Source organism: Mustela nivalis (assembly GCF_964662115.1).
Source record: "Mustela nivalis genome assembly, chromosome: 3".
In the NCBI taxonomy this organism is placed as follows: domain Eukaryota; kingdom Metazoa; phylum Chordata; class Mammalia; order Carnivora; family Mustelidae; genus Mustela; species Mustela nivalis.
The window spans coordinates 50,115,650-50,132,121 of record NC_139022.1 but is presented as its reverse complement, the minus strand read 5'-3'; the positions used below and the strand labels follow the sequence as shown (position 1 = coordinate 50,132,121).

The 16,472-nt window shown below is 40.5% G+C and overlaps 1 long non-coding RNA gene across 2 annotated transcripts in view; it reads left to right on the top strand.

The window, feature by feature from the left end:
* The window catches only part of LOC309861153, a 292,958-nt gene that overhangs the window by 20,404 nt on the left and 256,082 nt on the right, over positions 1 to 16,472 (top strand). Inside the window, exons 3-4 of one of the 2 annotated variants that reach the window (XR_014309786.1) lie at positions 649 to 738; positions 4,006 to 4,367. This is a non-coding gene — a long non-coding RNA (uncharacterized lncRNA). Of the gene's footprint in view, positions 1 to 648; positions 739 to 4,005; positions 4,368 to 16,472 lie in introns of those variants that run through there. The other variant, XR_014309785.1, reaches the window with a different exon arrangement.

Sequence of the window (16,472 nt, the reverse complement as noted above, 5' to 3'; positions counted from 1 at the left end):
GCTACCCAGGTGCCCCTAATTTAGGTTTTATTATTCACAAAGTGTTGCATGGCAAAGGAGAGAGATGTCCCTTCTTCTACTGGTGAGACCACTCTTGCTTCAAGTCTGGGTGCTCAAGTGGGGTATAGGCAGGCCAGGGACTGTTCCAGAAGGAGTCAAGCAAGATATTAAGAGTTGTAGAAGTCATTATAAAGGGCATGACTGAAGGAACTGGATATTTAGAAAATGCAATATCAGAAGGTGGAGTGACACTAGCTTCACATTTTGGAAGTCTGTCTTGTGAGAAAGGGGTTAGACTTGTTCTGTGTTCAAATTAGGGTCAAGGGGGTAGAAACCTTAAAGAGACAGTTTTGCGTTTCATGTAATGACTCTCTGGTGGTTGGAAGCAACCCCAGATGGGAACAAACTATTTCAAAAGATGGTGATTTCTCTGTCATTAGAGTGTTCAAGCATGAATGGGTAAGAACTTGGAAATGTCTTAGCAACTGATAGATAATTGAATGAATTTAAAATCCAATTCTGGACTTACGGTTATTTTTTTAACCCGTTATTAAGCTAAAAGGAATCCTTAAGAAAAGGCACCTTTGAACAATTCTCAATATTAATTTATCCCCATAATCCTAATATATCTTTTTTCTTTCTTTTCAGTGTCTTCAGATAGCAGAGGCAGTATCAAGATTTAACATGTTACCTTTATTCCTCTTGTCTCAGAGATATGGTCAAAGCCCCAATGCCAAGGTAAACACAGTAGATACAAAGTACTTCTAAATTCTAAAGGGATTACCTAAGTAGGTCATGTCAAATGATTGGGTAACCAGTTCTGCCCATATTAGCCCATTGCTCACCTCTGGGATTGGAGTTGAAGAGTTGGTGGTGTCTTGAGAGTCACTGATGTGTGGCAATACACCCATCCCCTCATGGGGAACTGCTGGGATAATATGACATGTATGCCCTGGCATTGGAGAGACTCAGGACAGTGAGGCCCACTAAGACTTTGGCTAGAGTTACCCATGCCCAGCAGTGGCTCATACGAGAGAGATGGCTTTGGTGGGAACAGTCTTCCCCACCATGGAAGGGGTGTGGCAAAGGTATGTGTTTCCTCTAGTCCAGAAGTGGGGTTATTTCTAAGGGGAACTTGCCCAGCAGGGTTGGCTGGAGGGGTGGATTGCCAGCATTCAGGGGCTGGTGGGGGAGACTATTAACAGGCAGTAACAGGAGGCCAAGGAGAAGAGGTTAAGCGAAATAACTAAAGCCAGACTATCTAGGTTCAAATTCTGGCTCTGTTGGTTTTTTGCTGTGTGATCAGGGTCAGAGGTAGAGCAAGAAAGGCAGAAGCACCTAACCCCACAGGCCTGCATCTTAGGAAGAGAGCTCATGGGAGCCAATTTAAATTCAATAAGATTTAGGAATTTCAACAGTAAACAAGAGTCTTCTAAAATACTCAAGTAAGATTATTCTTGCAATTTAAAGGGGCAGAGAGAGCTATGGGACCATCCATTCAAGGGTTTAGAAATGGAGTCCAGAAAGCAGGTTTGAAGAGACTGTGGAAAAAGAAATAAAGCTGCCTTCTGCTTGCATTCTGTGTAGATAGTAGAAATGCCAGAGCTGTGGGTGGATTCTAGACATGATTTTGTCACCAAATAACAGTGTCCATCACAAGTCACTCTGCCTCTTTGGGTCCCAAGTTTCTTCACCTGTAGAATTTCTCTTGCTTTCTTTTAGCCATGTAGTTCTGTTTCCATTTTCCTTCACAGGAAAGGTATGCAGTATATGTCATATATAAAAATAAACACTTACAAATACTAAACTTATCTATATATAAATAGATATGTACATACTAAATGTATATACTAAATGTAGATACATATATATGCTAAATATATCCTACATAGATATATTTAGATGCATACATACATTTAATATTTATAAATACTTATATATAGACACATTTGGTATTTATAAATATGATCTCTATATAAATACACTTAGTATTTATATGTATTTATTTATACCCAGAACTTTTTTCAGAAAAGATTTCATTAACTGAATTGCATTTTCTAGTGGCATACTGATTGTGTTCTCTGCCGAAGTACAGTGTTAAGGTTATCTTCTGTGTTTCTCCAGTAGTTTTTCTCTGCCAAACTTTATACAGATAAGCTTAATAAGAATTGACATTTGGAGCACATATATTTTATGAGTCTTACCCATTTTAATTCTGTTGATTCAGTCTACATGTGGTTTTTATATTCTATAGCTGAAGAGTCACAGGCAAACTAAATTGAAGGAGGTAAAAGGGATGTTGGTTAAACACAATTAAGTATTAAAGAATTCCTCACACCTCTTAGAATTCATAACATAGTTCTGCATGTTCTTGCTCATGTATGCAACAAAAAAGAGCCTTAGTTTGCCCTTGAATTTTGTTTCCTCATAACACCACTGCCCTATAAGGTAATATAATTATCTGCTGATTCCTGTCAGAGTCTGTGACATGCCCTGGAAGGGGTTGGCAAATCATTGCTTTAAATAGTTTGCTTATTTATTTATTTTTAAAAAGACTTTATGTTTATTTGTTTAGAGCAATTTTAGGTTGACAGCAAAATTAAGAGGAAGGCATGGAGAGATTTTCCACATGCCTTCTGCACCACGCCCCTGACACACACAGCTTCCCCCATGATCAGCAGCCCCACCAGAGAAGGGCATTTGTTACAGGTTTTTGAGGTTTTTTTGAATTTTATTTTTATTTTATTTTTTTCAGTGTTCCAGAATTCATTGTTCATGCATCACACCCAGTGTTCCATGCAATACGTGCCCTCCATAATACCCACCACCAGGCTCACCCAACCCCCCACTCCCCTCCCCTCCAAAACCCTCAGTTTAGTTATTTAAAGTTATACAGTAATGTGTGCTTTTCAGTCCAGATGGAAAGGAGACATTGATCAGAATATCATAGAACAGACAAAAAGAGAAGGCAACATATATCTTAATCTGTCAGTTCTTTGCTGGAATCCCTCATTTCTGGATTGATCTCTTGAGCAATAGCAATAGTTTGTTATCTGTTATACTGGATTTTGCATTTATTAGTTTTAAGTTTTATGAGACATTTAGTCTTTGCACTGATACTGAAAGAAGGATTTTCGAAGTTGAGCACTCTGTGTGTGTTGTGTATTTATACACCCAGCAGTGTCTGTGTCATCCATGAGCCAGGGCAGCAGTGCCAACAACCAGGACACCCATGGCTCCCAAACCTGTAACTTGAGATGTTTTTGCTCTTTGCACCCAATTTAGGTTTAAATGATCTCTAACTTTTCTTCTATCACCACAGTCTGATGGTTCAGCTCACATGAGATGTCATCTTTAAAGCTTAGGTATAAGTTCAGCCATAGCAGCTTAAGCCTCTAAAATCTCAGCCTTCAGGACACCAAAAACCCTGTTAGAATGCAATGCAAATATTTGTAGGTTGGTGAGAGAATGGAAAGTCAAGTGTAATAAAGTGCTTTTCCTTAAAGATACACGTACATTAATTTAATTTCCCTTGTGTTCCTGGAACTGCTCCATACCATGGCGGTTAAGAGGATTATAAGGAGTATAATTACAGAGAAAGAAGTAAACAAGGAGCCTGAATTGGGTTTCAGAGGGCAGTTTATTTTCTGCCTTACTGGACTATAGACCAAGGCCGAAGATCTAGGCCAGTGGTGATAAGGGGCAGTTGCACACGTAATGAATTCAAGGGGGACCACAGCACATCTTTTATTCCAGACTTCTGGTATTATTTTTGCAACCCAGCATGTTTCCTCTTCTTTCCTACTCTTTCAGTACTGCCTCTACTGCCTTTCTTTACACAAGGATTGGCGTAAGACCTGATGGGGTCAGAGAGCCCCATCGCCTGGCCATTGTGATTGGTTCAGATGTGATGCATGAGTCAAGCTGGGCCAATGAGAGCCCTTGCCTGGGACTTCCTTATAGTGGAGGCAATAGGAAAACCTGCTTTTGTTTCTGTATTCCTAGAAACGGAAGAGTAGCTGCGGACAGCTAATTTTATCACCCTGTGGAGCAAGCCTTCTGCGATTGTCAGAATGAGGTCTATACCAAGAGAGACAAAGAGGAGAGGAGAGAAATGGCTGTGTTGTTTGAGGTCTGGCCCTAGGTCTGTGTGGTGTTAGCTCCTCTGCTAACTCCTTTTGCATATCATAAAGGTTGACATTTCCGTCATTTGTATCCTGACTGATAGACTTGGAACAGAAATATTAGAAAACTCCCTCTTATGAAATATTACTTCTTAAGCCTAAAAATGCAGTTGATTTTGGCATGATAATAAAATAACTGCAAGTTATAAAACATCTACCAGGTGCTAAGCACAGCCATAAATACATTCTGTATTCTGTTTTCTTTTCTAACTTTTTTTTTTAAGCCTCTTTATTCATTTGAGAGAGAGAGCAAGAGAGAGTGAGCACACCAACAGGGGAGTGGTGAAGAGGGAGATGGAGAAGCAAACTCCCCACTGGGGCTTGATCCTGGGACCACGGATGAGATCATGACCTGAGCTGAAGGCAGACACTTCACTGACTGACCTACTCAGATGCCACTTTGTTTTATTTTCATTTAGTCTCCACAACAACCTTTATAGTATATGAATCAGTTACAAAACTTAGTGGGTTGAAACAATTAGAATTTATTTAACCCAAGTTGGTGATTTGGTTGGGTGATTCTTCTTGTATAGACCAGGCACAGTTGATCTTAAGTGGGCTTGCTCATGTGTCCACAATAACTTGGCAGATTTCTGGGGGCTGACTAATTTGGGATGAGTCACTCGTAGGTCTGGAGTTGGGTGGTTTTCTCAGCTGGGCCCCACAGGAGGGACTGGACATTGTGTCTCCAGCAGGCTAGCCTGGGCTTATGAACATGGATGTTGTAGGGATCCAGGAGAGTGAGTGAAGGCATGAAGTCTTCTCAAGGCTCAGGCTAGGCACTGGCATTTTGCAACTTCTGCATCCTGTGGAGTAAAGTACAAGGGAAGCCTTCATTCAGGGAGTGAGGAAATAGTGTCTACTTTTATTGGGAGGACCTGAAAGTCAAAGGGAATGGATATAAAGAAGCATGAAAAAATGGGAGTACAATTAATTTTCTAAAAAAGGTATTAAGTGCATATACTTCAAAAGTTAAGAAATTTATTCAAGGTCATATGGCAAGGAGTAGCAGAGACAGGATTTGAGCCTTAATCTTCAGACTGAAAATCTCACTCAGCATTTTCTCTCTTCTTGCTGATGGATCTATGTAGTCCAGTTGTCACAACTTAGTTCTGAAGTCCTATTCTTAGATCACTTTTGAATGACTTCTCAATTATGAGGAAGAGTTTCTTTATTATAACATAGGTATAGACTTTCTGTAATTGGTCATTCTTGAGCCACACCTACAAGCATTTTCATTCATATTTATACCCACAGTAAAAGGAAGTTCATATTTCTATCTTGTACCATGGCTGAGCTGTGAAATGGCAGACATTATTTTGGGAGAATAGATAAATAATTTGTAGTATCTAGTAAATTCTTAAATAATACTTAGAGTAGTGAGGAAACAATGAGTTCAGGCAAATGAGAAGTTGGAAGATAATGAGATGTGTAAAATGGATAGAAGACTGTCAACAAATGGAAGAAAGGGACAGTAGAGTCTAATCCTGTAGGATTCTAGGGAGGGTAGAAGTGTAGTAGCTACCATTTAAGTTGAGGAATCTTAAAGCCTAGTGTGCAAGCTTCATGAATAGTCCAGAGACAGCCCTGTCCACGGATCCTTAATAGGATAGAACATGGGGAAAGGAGACCATGTACACAGAGCCTGTACTGCACTGAGAGACTCAGATGCCCCACACTGTGCCTCTCCCAAAATAGTTTAGCTTAAACCCTCCTTGCATGCCTAGCTTAAAAGTCTGAGTGTTATAATTGTTCCTCTAGAACAGTCCTAAGAGTGTTGGTGGGAGGGGGTGGTCACATAGGCAACTTTGTCTCATGAAATTCAATGATTAAAATGCATGATGGCTGTGAAGCAAGGAAGTTCGGAAGAGCATAGACAGAAACAGATGGTGGGAAATGAAAGGAGATAACTGCCAGGAACTTTCTTCCTGCAGTTGAAGCAAGGACTTCTCTCAGAAGGTAACACTAGGTCGGGTGCCTGGGTGGCTCAGTCAGTTAAGCGTCTGACTCTTGATTTCTGCTCAGGTCATGATCTCAGGGTCATAGGATGGAGCTCCTGGATCAGTGGGGCATCTGCTTAAGAGTCTCTCTCCATCTCCCTCTGCTCCTTCCCCCACTCCCCAACTCACCCCCCCTCACCCTCCTCACCCCCTCAGGCACACATGCTCTCTCTCTGTCTCTCTCTCTCTCAAAAAAAAGGTAACACCAGGCAAGTAGAACTGAGCACTTGGGAACTTCTCAGAGATCATTTGGTTTGAGGTGGGGTGACTAGAACTTACATTTGGGGTATAGGCATGAGGAAAGGGAGTGTTCAGATGGTTCAAATGAGACAGAAAAAGGTAAAGGAGGACAAGTGGGAGGATATCTGTAGATTGGTAAAGAAAGCAGATAGGTGTTTCTGTTTTTGTTTTTGTTTTTTAAGATTTTATTTATTTATTTGACACAGCGAGAGAGATCGCAAGTACGCAGAAAGGCAGGCAGAAAGGCAGGCAGAGAGGCAGGCAGAGAGAGAGAGAGGGGGAAGCAGGCTCCTCGACGAGCAGAGAGCCCGATGCGGGACTCGATCCCAGAACCCTGAGATCATGACCTGAGCTGAAGGCAGAGGTTTAACCTACTGAGACACCCAGGTGCCCCAAGAAAGCACATAGTTTTATAGGATTTAAGATTTATAAGCTGGTGATTAGGCGAAAAAGTGACGCGTGTGGTTTTTAAGCATCATAATATCTTTTATCTTCATCATCTTTTCAACACATTAGTAAATATGTCACTTAAAACAGCAGAATAGGTTCTAATTTTAGAATCTGGTGATAAGGAAAAGGCGGGGTCTGAGAAGTGTGTGTGTTCTTTTTCCTCAGAGGGAAAAAGCCAGGAAATGCACTGTCCCTGATGAGCTTCCTAAGTGATTTAAGAGGGTTTGCATGTTCTGTGTTCAGAAGCAGAGAGAAACTGGGAATTACCCTCTTTCCTGTTCATCCCCATTGGCCCTGGATGACCCTGGAAAGAGAGGGTGGTCCTTTTGCCTAAGTCAAAGAAGTTTGGTCAGCAGCCAGGACTGGATCCCAGGACTATGGGACCGGATATTCCTGTACTCCGTGTCTGTGGGATTTTGTCCAGTCTGACTGTCATGTAACTACATGACAGAAAGGTGCAGAGTTCTAACCACAAGGATGAGAATTCTATGTAAACCTGAAATCACTTTTCAACATGAACCATTTGAAACAATAGAACCTATTTTATAATATTGAGGAAAATAACCCAAAGAGCCTAAAAGAAAATAGGTCAACATCCTTAGATAGGAATGTATCTTGGAAAGGAGACAAAAAAAAAAAAAAAAAAAGCTGGGATAGGGCAGCTCCACATAATAATTTTAAGCTTTTAAATCACAAGTTTGAGCTGTAGGAATGCCTTTATTGATAAATACAGAAGAAGGATCAGCCGTTGAAACTGCTTATCTTGCATTTGTTCAAAGCACTGAATAAACTAGGACAGATTCTGTAGAGTTTGGAATTTTACTGCGATGTGACAAGTACTCAAAGAAAATCAAAGAGTTGTTGAATCTGCAAATAATATAAGTATATTTGTAGTGATTGATCCCCTTCTTCTAACTCTGTAATTAAAAAAGGTAGGAAAAGTAACCAAATATGAAATCAATTTCACATTCTCCACTTTAAAGTTCTGATTGAAGATGTTCTAAAGATCAGATGGCTTTCCATCTCTGGTAACTTAAACAATGCTTATAAAAACAAAATATAATCCAAGTGTCTTCTAGAGTCTTGTTATTAATTTAAGTGTTATTCTTTACAAATTTATAGATAACAGCTGTCACCAATCTTACTCTTCTCAAAGTGACATCTGTTTGTGGATACTTCTTTTCACTGTTTCGGTCTTTGAATTTTTATGTCATAAGCCAACTTCGCTTAGGGGTGCCTAAGTTGGCTCAGTCATTTGAATGTCTGAACCTTGATTTCAACTCAGGTCATGATCTCAGGGTCGTGGGATTGAGCCCCACATGTGACTCTGCCCTCATTGTGGAATCTGCTTAGGATTCTTTCCCTCTGCCCCCCGCCCCCAACTTGCATGCACATTTTCACACATTCTCTCTAAATAAATAAATAATTAAAAAAATAAGCCAGCTTTGCTTAAATGTTAACTATTTTTTAAAATACGCTTTATTCTGGAATAATTTTTTTTTACATGTATGGAAAATTTGCAAAGGCAATACAGCAAGTTCTTGTTTATACTTCACCCATCTTTTGTTAATGTTAACATCTGTAGTGCATTGAAGGTGGCCCTCCAAAATACTCCTCCACATCCTAACTCCTGGAATCTGTAAATATGACCTTATTTGGAAAAAGAGTCTCTGCTAATATAATTAAATTGAGGATTTCAAGGTGAGATTATTCTGGACTATCTGATTGGGTCTAAAATCTAATGACAAGTGTCCTTGTAAGAGACACACAGAGGAGAGAAACACAGGGAGAAGAGAATAAAGCTTGGTTTTTTTCTGATGTGTCTTTTGTGTTCTAGGATACAATCCAGGATACCACATTACATGGGTTGCCCCATCTCCTTGGTCTCCTCTGGTTCATGACAGTTTCCCAGTCTTTCCTTGTTTTTCATGACCTTGATGGTCTTCAGCATTACTGAAGATTTTGTCAAATATCCTGTACTATGTGTTTGTCTGCTATTTTTCTCATGATTAGATTGGGTTATAAGTTCTGGGGAAGAATACCACAGAGGTGCGTGCCCCCTTATCATAAAGGGTAAAGGGTATATATATCCACATTATTTATTCCTGCTGATGTTAGGCTTGATCACTTAGATAAAGTGGAGTTTTCCAGGTTTCTCCATTGTAAAGTCACTATTTCCTCTTTCCACACCATATTCTTGGAATCAAGACTTTAAGTCCAGTCAACACTCAAGAGGTGGGACATTAAGCTATACCTCCTTGTAATGGGGGAAGCTAGTATGTACTACTTGGAAATTTTCTGTAAGACATAGGTCTTCCTTCCTCTCTTTCTTCAATAATTTATTTATATCAGTATTGATGTATGTATATTTTATAACCCAATTCTGCATTGTGATGTCATACATTTTTTTATTACCCAAATTGTTCTAATTTTTATGTCTATTATTATTATTAACTTATTACATTATATTATATTAAGTTAAGCCTTCTTTTTGTTCTTCAGCCTATTCGCTATCTATGGTTGTATAACAAATTACACCAAGACAGGGGCTTAAGACAACCATCAACATTTTTCATGGGTTAGGAGTCCAAGTTGCTAACTGGGTGCCTCTGCTCCCTCACAGGGCTGCAGTTGAGGTGTCAGGTGGAGCCATAATTCTCTCAAGCCTTGACTGGGGAGGATGCTTCCCCAGGCTTGCACACAAGGTTGTTGGGAGCCCTCAGGTCCTTGTTGGCTTTTGGAGAGAGACAGCAGTTCCTTGCCAGGTAGGACAAGAATGGTCATAGAATAGCTCATAAACATGGCAGCTGGCTTCCCTCAGAGGTGCTCATGATGGAAATTACAGTGTTGTTGTTGTTTTTTAATATAGGAGTTCTTCCTTTTTTTCGTTTTTTTTGTTTGTTTGTTTTTTGTGTTTTGTTTTTAAGATTTTATTAGAGTGAGAGAAAGCATGGTAAGGGGGAGAGTCAGCGAGAGAAGCAGACTCCATACTGAGAAGGAAGCCTGATATGGGACTTGATCCCAGGACTCCAGGACCATGACCTGAGTCGAAGGCAGTCGCTTAACCAATTGAGTCACCCAGGAACCCCGGAAATTACAGTGTTTTTTTAACCTAATCTTGTGAGTGACTTTCTGTCACTTTTGTCATAATGTGTATAATTCACTGGGGTGCCTGGATGGCTCAATTGGTTGAGTTTCTGATGCCTGATTTTGGCTCAGGTCATGATCTTAAGGTTGCGAGATCGAGCCCTATGTTGGGTTCCATGCTCCGCATGTAGTCTGCTTGAGAATCTCTTCTCTGTCCCTCTCCCTTGTCCCTTCCCCCAACACAATCATACACTCTCTATTTCTAAATCAGTCAGTCAGTCTTAAAAACAAACAAAAAACCCAAACCCAAACAACAATAACAACAAACAAATGATTTACTAGTCCAGTCCATACTCAAGGCAGGGATGATGGTTACAGAAGGCCACTCCAAAGAGGAAAAGATGGTAATCACGGGGCCACCACACTTAGTATCCCACCATTCCAGTCACTCATTTCAGTTAGTTAGAGTGGGCAGAAGGAGGAGAGAGGCGAAAGCTTCAAAAAGCAAAATCACTGCTGGATTAAATGTTTTGCCGGCAGTAACGTTTGAAAAGGTGTCACTATATGGTGTCTACCTCTTATAATTATTCATTTTTACACTTATTTACTTATTCATTTAGGAGTATATGACATGTAACTTCAAACCAAATGTGATATTTCTGACCCCAGGCTGTGGTCTACTTGGGATTTTGAAAAACATTTTTTTTTCTTATTTAGCACCTGTGCACTTTTGGGCTGTTTAAGCCCAACCACCTGAGCATCTCTTCCACCAGGTGTTATGTGAGCAGAAGTGGAACAATTAGTAATTGTAATTGAAGCTAAATGTAATTACTCTCATAATCTTGAGTTGTTCACCTTGAATTCCATCAAAATTGCATTATGAAGCTGAGGAATTATGAAGAATTACTGACAAAGGATACTATCAATAATTCTTCCATTTGTATTCAACTCATCTTTAAATTAGGTCCATCCACCTTTAAATGAAATCATTTATTCATTTCTTCTAGTAAAAAAATAATAATTCACCCTCCCTCAGAACACTTGAGCATGAATAAAACCCCAAAGGAAAATAACAAAACCCACTCTGAGCTAGTGTAACATTTTTATGCACAAAATTTCCACATTATTCTTTTAATTAAAATTTAAATGTAATTAAAAAAAATTTTTTAAGTAATTTCTATACCCGGTATGGGGCTTGAACACACAACCTTGAGATTGAGAGTCTCATGTGCTATCAACAAAGCCAGCCAGGAGCCCCTCCACATTATTCTTATACATATTTATATATACATATATTTAACATCATTGTTATCAAATTCTGGAATATTTAGAAATACATTATGAGTATTTTCCTAAGTAAGTTATTATTTTAACTGGGATCCACTTGACTCATGGTTATTGCCACTGGAATTCCCCACATGTGCAATTTTGCTCTGTGGACACCTCTGCACTCATCCAACTGGCATATATTGACTTTTTTAAAATTTTATTTATTTTCAGCATAACAATATTCATTATGTTTTCACAATGCTCCATGCAATCCGTGCCCTCTATAATACCCACCACCAGGTCCCCCAACCTCCCACCCCCCCGCCACTTCAAACCCCTCAGATTGTTTTTCAGAGTCCATAGTCTCTCATGATTCACCTCCCCTTCCAATTTACCCCAACTCCCTTCCCTCTAACACCCCATGTCCTCCATGCTATTTGTTATGCTCCACAAATAAGTGAAACCATATGATAATTGACTCTCTCTGCTTGACTTATTTCACTCAGCATAATCTCTTCCAGTCCCGTCCATGTTGCTACAAAAGTTGGGTATTCATCCTTTCTGGTGGAGGCATAATATTCCATAGTGTATATGAACCAAGATGTCCTTCTGCGGACGAATGGATAAGGAAAATGTGGTTCGTATATTGACTTTTTACTATCAGCCCAGAAGGAATCCAGCATAGGGGAGAGCACTAGCCAAGTATTTGGAAAACTCGGTTTTTGTTTTAGCTTTCCTACTAGTTGGCTCATGTCCTTGGACTAATACAAACTGTTAACTTATGTATATTGAACAATCACTTAAAAAATTATTTTTTAAGTAAGCTCCTGGCCCAAGTTAAGTAAACTCATGACCCCAAGATCAAGAGTTGTGTGCTCTACCAACAGAGCCAGCCAGGAGCCCCTGTATTGAACATCCACTATGCTCAAAGCCCTTCACTTATACTCCCCTGTTTAATCACAACACTTCAGTGAGGTAGATGCTGTTATAATTATGCTGATTTTATGGAGGAAAAGATTGAGGCCAGAAAGATTAAGGAACTTGCCCAAGGGCAATAGCTAGTAGGTAGTGGAGCCAGGATTTAAGCCTGGTAACTAATTCCGGAGTTTATGTTCTTAATCACCACTCTACACTTACTTGAAATAACTATGAGCTCTTGCTCTCTGGTCCTAGTTGCCACAGTTGGCAGAATGAATAGAAGTTGTCCTAAAAGTAGGTGATCTCCAATGTCATTTGCTTGTTTGCAAGTATAATAGGATTTCATCATATGTATAATTAACTTACTCAACTTCAGAATTTTTCCAAACGAATTGTGAAAGCAAGAGAGAAAGATTTAAAGAGAGAGTTTAGATAATACAAGGAATTGAAATACAGGGAATTGAAATACAGGCAATTGACCAGTGTAAGTTGGTCAAAACAAATAATGTATGAATGATTTAATTTTTATTTATTTTTTTCAATTTATTTATTTTCAGAAAAACAGTATTCATTATTTTTTCACCACACCCAGTGCTCCATGCAATCTGTGCCTTCTATAATACCCACCACCTGGTACCCCAACCTCCCACACCCCCGCCACTTCAAACCCCTCAAATTGTTTTATTTTAAAATTATTCTTATCATTGACAGTGGAAAGAAATGTATTGTTCAGGTGTCCAGGTAAGTCTGGGGTGATAAATTTACCCATATTCTTGAAGAAGAAACTGGAGGATTAACTGAAGTCAGTGGTGAAACACTTACAAATGATAAATTAGGGCAGCCAATAAAATCAATTTGCAGTTGTGAAAAAATGCATAATGTATTTTGAAGCAAAAATATATGTTAAGGATAGTTTTACTATATGTGATTTTTTAAAAACCTACTAACTTTAAAATCAAGCTGAAAGTAAGATGTGAATCCATTTCAACAGATATCTACTCACATTAAATTTTTTTGGAAAGATACAAGTTTATTTTAAAGCATCTAAAAAGCCAGGATTCATTCTGGCCTCATGAGGAACTAGACTATGACCAAAAAACCATTAGGCTCCAAGGTAGCAATTTTCTGGCTCCTTTTTTTTTTTTTTAATTTTCTAAATTTTCTTTCTCTGCTCCTCTATGGGAACCTGCTTCATTCTTTTTCCACCCAAGCTTTCTTTACTTCTCCAGGCACAGGTAGAAAATGTCCACCCCATACAATCTTTCAGGCCAAGCCCTTAGTAGGAAATGACTAGTGTTTCTGAGACTTAGTTTCCAAATGTTCTGGAGAACTGCAACCTCAGACAGGTTGTGAGACCCAAGAGAGGAGGGCCCTATGCACCGCTTTCCAGTTCAAACATGGGGAAAGACCTAGATCCAGAACAGGAACTGCTACATGCTGTGTTTCAGCATGCCAGACACAAATGACCTCACAGTAGTTCCTGAGTCCCTGAAGTAGGACTCGGAAGCAGAGGAGGAAGTCATCGGACTCACCCTGTGGATGGAAGTGAGGGAGGTCTTAATGGTGATGAGAGAGAACCAGACAGGACATCAGATGCCTCAGTAGGTGACTAATAGCAGGGCAAGCTCTGGGGAGTTGGTGTGGAATTCCTGGGAACTTAGCTACAACTCAGGAAAGAGGGAGTGAGAAAGGAAGAATGCCAGACAAACAGATTAAATTTTGAAATGGAGCTTAAAATAAAAGCTAGGCTGAATTATAGAAAATAATATTATGTTGGTGGCACACTCACTGAGGGCTGAGACTTGTATCTGAACCCCATGTAGACCTGTCTGGATTTGCTGTGATTCCTCATGCAGCTCATTTCTGAACTGCAGATTGCTGACACACTCCAGAATTACTGACCCAGAATTAGGGTCAAGCCATGGCAACACTTGTGATCCCATGCAGACACAACATAGGTGCTCAAGACACCAGTGATTTCAGGAAAACCAGTGAGCTGTAGTGAAATTCAGTTGGTGATAATTCTACAAAAATGCTTTGAAGTTTGGGTCAACTTGAGGGTGGTGGGAAGAAGGAAAAGGATAAACGTTAACCTTAATGGCATTAATGGATGGGTCTGAGTTCCATGAGTACCAAGAAGGTAGTTAAAAAGGTAGGTGCGTGAGCTATTCCTTTTAAGGCATCTTTCTCAGACTCTGATTTTAGCTAGTGGACTCGAGAGGAAGGAATGATTCCAGCAGCACCGGCTCAGGCCCTGACAGATGGCACAGATGGACACTTATCATAGCAGCTCTTTTGGGATACCCTGATCTAGGCTGTTTTTAAGGTAGCTTCCAAAGTAGAAGAATCCTAGTGCTCTGTCAAAGTGGTGTCCCATTACTGTGCTATGGATGGAGGCAGTGGCCAGGGCCACAGTCAGACATGTCTTGGGGAAGGACTTTTTAAAAATCCTTGAGAGAACATTGCTCTGTGTTGGAAGTGGATGTTTCTAAGACTCTCGTGAAGGACAGGCACACCCCTATTTTGTTTTGTTTGTAGGAAAAAAAGAACACTTTAATGGTGACATTGCCTTAAATGAAACCCTTAGCTACTAACACTGAAGCTAAGGCCTGTTTGGCAAGGGTAGGAGGGAAGTGTCTCAGAAGACTTAGAGGACCAGAGAATAGAGCCCCTTTGTACCTTCGAGTCTGGGCTCAGCAAACCCCCATATCGCTTCTCTCACCAGACTTCTGAAGCCCAGAGACCTTAGAGACTTTAGGAATGAAGTTATGGTAGAGATTCAGGTTGGGGAGCCTGGTCACACACCTAGGGCCTTATTTAAGTCAACAACAGCTTTTACTTCTTCAGTAAAATGAGTTCCTTAAGGCCTCCTGTCACTTCAGTGGCAGTGATGAGTGAATTTGGGGGGCAGACACCAAGGGATTATCGGTGGGAGGTGGAAGAATTTCCTGGGTACCTTCAGGTACGGAACATTCTAAAGGGGAGAACTCACCCCTATCTGACCGTTGGGAACCTGAAGAAAATACCCTCCCATGGTTAGGGGCTGCATAGCTCTTCTTATTAGGTGCATAGCTCTTCTTATCTGGGATTTGGGCCCCGGTCTCCACCTGTGATAGATACATGTTTGGTAGGAGACATTTGGTGAGGGTAAGGAGTAGCACCTGTAGGTAGAGTACATTTACGGGGATATAAATATTTAATCAGGAAGAGAATATGGTAGAGTAATATCTTTGAGGTTTATCATTTTATTTCCTTTGGCACTTCTTTTCTCTCTCTATTGGAGCAGATGGTCAGCTCTGAGCTCATCACCTCAGGAAGGGAAGTGACAGCGGCGTAGAAAGAACCTCTTCAGAGTCATGTTCCAAACCCCAAGTCCTTAGGGAACTCAGAGTATTTTGGGAATGGAAAAAATGTTTAGAAAGAGTAGGAGGAAGAGAACAGGGCTTCCCTCAAGATTATAGAAAGATCCTGTAGGCTGGAGGGTGGGAAGGGGAAAGCAGTGGAGTCTTGGAGAGGGCCTCCAAGCCTCAGTGCCTGAGTACAGTCCTTGGGGAATGGTTATGTGGAATTCTGGCAAGGGGGGACACATACATTTTCCTGTGCTCTGGGAGTCTCAAAGTGGCAGTTTCCTACACTGTGATCTCTTGACCACATCTTGTCCCGCCTTTCTGTGGTCACCAGTCTGCACTGGTCTCCACATTCTCCCCATTCTTTACATTGGGAGTCTGCATGGCCCCTTCTGTTCAGGTAGCTCTCCCCTGCTGCTTCTCTGCCAGGCTAGAGGGATCGTAGGAGTGTTTTGTGCTTATGTACTGGGCTAGGACACAGGCATCTGTGTGAGGCTGTCTGTGTCCCATCTGCCTTGAGGTCCCTCAAGGTCAGTATCTGTCTGAAGGCCTGATACATCTTTGGTACCAGGTACAGGGACTTTCAGGTCCTTGTGCTCCTATTAATCAGCTGTCCTTGGCAAAAACCAAAATAAGGCTTGGAGAAGCATAGGGCTTGCTAAAAAGAAGAAACTGTTTTATAATATAAAGGTTTATACATTCTCAAATTGCAGATTCTCTGGGGTTACTGCCCCTCTCTCTATGGACTCCTGATAATCAGTGATGGTCTTCTAGAGACAAAGAATTCAAGCTCAGAAGTAGACAAGTTTCTCCTACAGTATGATATCAAGAAATGTCATATCAATCTCTTGCTACAGACCCTCAAATCACAGCAATCTCTCTTCTGAGTTTAGTATGACCAGGATCCGCATGAGCCTGTCACATATAGGAGAATTACTCCATTAGCAATAGGCTCTTTCCTTTCTGGAGTGTTCATA